Consider the following 6,000-nt stretch of genomic DNA (forward strand, 5'->3'; position numbering starts at 1 on the left):
TCCTCTCCTTGCTTGGAAGTAGAAGACTCCTGTGGTTGTAGCGGTTCTAGAATCCATTGACAGTTTGTCCAGAGGGAGATAACACCTTCAGAGACTTTGTATGGCTGAAATCTGCAGAAAGTTATCTGAGACAGCAGCTCTGGCATCTGTCAAACAGAAAAGACTTCACCTAAATTGGCAAAATAAAATCTAGGAAAAGGCTGGTGGGTCCTGTCAGCTCCCAGACTCACCCAGAGCTCTGGAAGAAGTGGTCTCCTCTCTCACATCCTATTGCCTCTTCCATCTTTGACCACAAACTGCATCAGAAAAGTGCTCGCAGAAGTAACAGGAGCTCAAAGAATAGGGATTTCGAATGGCTCTTACCATTCTTAACATGTTATGTCATCTGACAGAGTGAAAACAAGGGGCAATAGTAGAGATCAGAGAGATTAAAGACATTTCCCGAGGATATGCAGTTACCTAGTTGCATAACTAGGACTAGAACTTCAGTTCCTGGGCTCTCAGCCAATCTTCTTTCTTTTATGTTGTCTCCTTTTATGCTGTCTCCTACTGATTCCAGTTCACAGTGACCCCACGTATACAGAGTAGAACTGCTCCATAGAGTTTTCAAAAACCCTTTCGAGAGCAGATCACTAGGCCTGTTTTCTGAGATGCCTCTGGTTGGGTTTGAATCACCAGCTTCTCGGTTAGCAGTTAACTGTGCCGCTCAGGGAATCCTAGTTTATTGTAATAAGGAATGAAAAAAAGCAAAGTATCATGTGCTAAGATGGCATGAAAGAAAATTTTTTATTTCTAAAATTCTTAACAATTTAGGAGCAGAGGTTTTGTTTGTTTATTTTCAAATCATACTAAATATTTTAGTGTATGGAGAAGCCCTAATGTTCTTTTGTTTTTGTAGAAGCAAGACAAAATTTCCCACTTTCATTATACTAAAATATCTGGTCACAATTGTTTGTAGTGAAAAAAAAGAACTAAATTATAGGAGAGATATACTGTTATTATACATGATTATTGTCTTAGTTTTCTAATGCTGCCATCACAGAACTACCATAAGTGGATGGCTTTCGCAACCAGAAATTTATTCTCTCACAGTTTGTTGTTGTTCATAGGTCCCATTGAGTCAGTACTGACACAAAGCAACCCTGTGTACAACAGAATGAAACAATGTCTGGTCTTGCACCATCCTCACAATCATTGCTATACACATTCAGGGCGCCAGCTCTAGGAAAAGACTTCCTCTTTTTATTGGCACTGGAAGAAGGTCTATTGTCTCCTTTCAACATCTGTGAGCTCGACGTTCATGGAAATCTCCATATGTCTTGGCATCAGTCTTCCCCTTGGTCTAGGAGGTTCTCAGCACAGAGAACTTGGGTCCAAAGGACACACTCCACTCTCAGTTCTTCTGTCTTGGTGATAGTAGGTCCCTCATCCTGTGATCATTCCTCTCTCCTTTTGTCTCTTTGCTAAAGGGGCAGGGAGGTGGCAATTATGACCTCCTCTCACTCCACAAGAGGAAGACAGTACAAGGCCTATTCTTATGAGGCCAGATATGCTGCCAGCCTCCAGCCCCCTTACCAACCATGACACCAATCATCCCTCCCACTGCAGTGGCCACACGGAACTCACAGATTATGGGGTTTATTAGGGAAACAAAAGGCTACAATTCAAGTTCAGGAACATGCTCAGTCTCTCTCAGCCAGCAGTCCCTCCCTCAGCAGCCTCTCCCTCAGCAGCATGTCTCTCTCAGCAGCGTGTCTCTCTCAGGTGCGTCTTTCTCAGCCAGCAGTCAGAGAGATTCCTGTCTGCCTCTAGGAGGACTCATTTTAAGCCTGACAGAGTGGCAAAACTAACCAATTCTAACATCAGAATTCTACAGATCTGAGAGAGAACACTTCCTACAAGATTATTTCATGGTGTTCTAACAGAAGTATACCAGGTGGATAACTTTAACAATCAGAATATACCACAAATGGGATGACTTTAAATTGTATCGTCTCACCCAGTAATGGGGTGGGAGTTACAAAGACTATGGCTAGAAAAGCCATACCATGTAATTTACTATACCGCGCTTTTGTAAGATAAAAGGTGATGCAAGCCACATCCCAGAGAAATTCTCCTTACATCACATCAAGGCTGTGACCTGAGTAAAGATTTTGTATGCCTTCCTAATCCCCTTACAGCTGATTGGTTAATCACATCAGATCATCATGGAGAATGATTATATTACATAACTGCCAAACCACGAGAATCATGGCCTAACCCAGTAGACACATAATTTTGGGACATAAAATTCAATCCATAACAACTATGCACCTAAAAAACTGAAAAACTGGCCAAATATCACTATCCCTAATAAATAATTTCAACAGGTTCACAAGATATAAGCGATTAGCCTAAAAAAATGAACATAATATGTTGGAGAGGGGGAATTACATTTGCAATAGTATCAAGAACTGTATGTTAAATATTCAACTGTTAATTCAATTTGAGATCCAAAAAATTCATTTCCAAAATTGAAGGACTATATGAATAAATAGAGAGCAGACATTTTTATCAATTAAAAAAATACATATAGCAGACAAGTTTATCAGATGTGTGGGTAGCAAGAAGCTTGAAGGATAATAGGTTACTTTACAAATCAGGACATCTAATGAATTCTATAAAATGAAACTAAGTGGATAAATACCAATTTCAATCTTAATAAAAAACAGCCACTGAGAACAGGATGAGGGACATGTGGCAGCAGGTTTAGAGATGTTTGAGATTCTAATAAGTATAATGAGAGTTAGCCCTGAAAGGTGGCTATTCAAAAAGTGAGAGCCCTCACTTGGTCCCATCTGTAAAATGGAGCTTATGAGGATTAAGTGAGATGATATGTTAAAGGCATTTTAATGCCTACTTCATAACAAGCGCTCGATAACATTGGTTTTATTATTAATTAAAATTATGAGGTATCTATTAAAATAGTAAAATATTTTTTACAAAAACTTAACCTAATGTTAACAGCTCTCTGAGAAAATGAGACCTATATACATTGCTCTTTTTTAGCATTTTCAAAGAACAATGATTAAGACAATAGCCACAATAACAACAACAACAAAAAAAAACCCTCACTGCCATTGAGTTAGATCTGACTCATAGCAACCCCTCCTTGGGTTTCCGAGGCACTATCACTATGGAAGTAGATTGCCCAACCTTCCTTCCAAGGAATAGCTGGTGGGTTTGAACCACCAGCCTTCTACATCACCAGAGCTCCCTATAGCCACAATAATGGACTTAAAATATATCAACAATTATGAAGATGCCACAGGACCAGGCGACATTTTATTCTTTTGTAGATAGACACTCCATGAGTCGATGCAGTGGCAACTATCAACACAATTTAATTATAAAGCAATCTATTTCTTTGCATGGCAATTTCATTTGGAAGATTATAAAAGAGCGAAATGATCCAAATTAGAGGAAAAATCTGTTTTACAGAGATGTTTGTTACTAGACTATTTATGTTGTTGCTGTTATGTGCTGTCGAGTCGGCCCCGACTCACAGCGACCCCTCCTTGGGTTTCCCAGGCAGTATCACTATGGAAGTAGATTGCCCAACCTTCCTTCCGAGGAGTGGCTGGGTATTTATAGTAATGACAAATTAAAACAAACCAAACGCTCAAAAGCAAGAGACTAATTAAGACCATTGTGAGAAGTTGACAGTGTGGAACACGGTAGAGCAGTGGTTTTCTGCTGCCTCATCTGGATTCTGTAGAGATGAAACACAGGCTATGGAGGGGAGAGCCAGAGAAGTACGGGGGTGACGTTTGGCATGGAGATGAGAGGAGACTACCCATCCCAAACCTAACCATCCCACTGGAGCAGCTCCTCTTTTGTCTTTGTTACATTTTGGAATTCCAACCTCCCCCAAAAAAATAAACCTCTGTAAGTATGCAGATTATCTAGAAAAAAAATAAAATAAAACTTTAACAGAGTAGAGTTGTTTTGTTTTGTTATGGTATATATACATAGGAGCTCTGGTGGCATAGTGCTTGAGGCACTTGACTGCTAACCAGAAGGCTGGTAGTTCAAACCCACCAGCCACTCCTCGAAAGGAAGGTTGGCAATCTACTTCCATAGTGATACTGCCTCAGAAACCCAAGGAGGGGTCGCTATGAGTCGGATCCGACTTGATGGCAGTGAGTTTTTTTGTGTGTGTGTCTTATTTATTTATATATATACATAGATAGATAGATATAGGTATATATATATTTACCAATTCAACAATTTTTACATGTACAATTCAGTGAAAATATGTCCATCATGTTGTACAACCATTATCACTATCCGTTTACAAATTCTTCCACCATCATTAACAGAAACTAAATGCCTCCTAAGTAATGATTCCCTTTTTCCCCCTCTTTCCAGTTCTTACCAACCACTAATAAACTTTGGTCTCTGTATGTCTTAGTTATCTAATGCTGCTATAACAGAAATAGCACAAGTAAGAGACCTTAACAAACAGAAATTTCTTTTTTGGTTTTGGTTTTGGTTTTTGTGGTTACAAAGTTTTATTTCTTTTTAATTTTTATTGTAATTTGGGTGAAAGTTTACAGAGCAAATTCATTTTCCATATAGCTCTTCATACACATTTTGTTTCATGACATTGACTGCAGTTCCCCACAATGTAACAACTCTCTTCCCACTTGCTCTCCGTAGTTACCTCTTCCCTTTGTCCTTCCCTCCCATGCACCACCCCACAGCTGTCTCCCTGTGCAAACACTGCCCTTCTATTCTCCCATGATTGATTGCTCCAAGGAGTATATCTACCTGATGTAAATGTTCACCCTTTATGTTTTTGTTACCTAGTGCCACTTGACAAGAATATACCACAAATGGGATGGCTTAACAAACAGGAATTTATTCTCTTACAGTTTGGATGCTTTAAGTCCGAGTTCAAAGTGCCAAGCTCTAGGGGCTGGGGGAAAGCCCCTCAACCTTGGGCTTCAGCTCTGCCTCCTGCTCCCAGTCCACTGAACCTAGAGGCTTTTCTTCACTCAGACAGCTGCTGACTGCTGAGACCGACAAGCCCAAGGTTGACAAGTAAAAAGACACAGTCCTGATATTACAAAGCCACACGGCAGGCCATTAATTCAAGTCCATTGAAAGTCCCAAGGTCAGCAGAGCATGGCAGGCTGCTGAACAACGACACAGCTACATGCAGGATTCAAGCGGTCCATAAACTAGAGACCATTCCCCAAGGCTTCTCCAAATATACAGGAAGCAGATCACACCTCCTCAGCTCCTCAGCTGCTTACAGTAGATTCCACCATGGAGTTGTTCACCACTCTCATCGTGGAGAATCCAGCTGCCCAGCCACTCAACCAGGCCCAGCCAAGCTGACATGCAAAGTTAACCACCACACCATATGCCTGTCTGTTGTTTGGCTGGAAGCTACAGGAGTGAGTTCAGTTCCAGATCTGAAGGGTAGCTAGGAGCCATAGTCTCAGGAGTCTCAGCAGGCTTATCAGACCAGCAAACCTGGTCTTTTTTTTTTATGATTGTGAGTTTTGTTCCACATTAACAAATAGAAATTTCTCTATTACAGTTTAGGAAGCTAATATTCTGAATTCAAGGTTCTGAGTCCAAGGGAAGGCTTCCTCTCTCTGCTGGGTCTGGAGGAAGTTCCTTGTCTTTGAGTTTCTTCACTCCCATAATCTCCATGAGGCTTGGCATCTCTCTGCCCTGATCTCTGCTTCTCTCCTTTGTTTGTTTAATCTCTTTTATATCTCAACAAAAGATTAATTCAAAACATGCCCTACACCCTACCTACACTAACCCTGCCTCATTGAAAAAACAAAGAAAACCCATTCCCAAATGGGATTATAACCACAAGCATAGAGGCTAGGATTTGTACACATATTTTGTGGAGACACAACTTAATTGATATTCTGCCCTTTGACACCTCCCCCAAAATTCATGTCTTTGCTGCATACAAAATACGTTTCACCCCATCAC

At 40.5% G+C, this 6,000-nt stretch overlaps 1 protein-coding gene across 1 annotated transcript in view; it reads left to right on the forward strand.

Moving 5' to 3' along the window:
* Positions 1 to 6,000, forward strand: part of PHACTR2 (phosphatase and actin regulator 2) — a 195,126-nt gene that overhangs the window by 159,843 nt on the left and 29,283 nt on the right. The window lies entirely within an intron of this gene.

The sequence above is a fragment of the Orycteropus afer genome, unplaced genomic scaffold (assembly GCF_000298275.1).
Source record: "Orycteropus afer afer isolate SDZICR_OR568_19922 unplaced genomic scaffold, OryAfe1.0 scaffold00226, whole genome shotgun sequence".
Taxonomy (NCBI): domain Eukaryota; kingdom Metazoa; phylum Chordata; class Mammalia; order Tubulidentata; family Orycteropodidae; genus Orycteropus; species Orycteropus afer.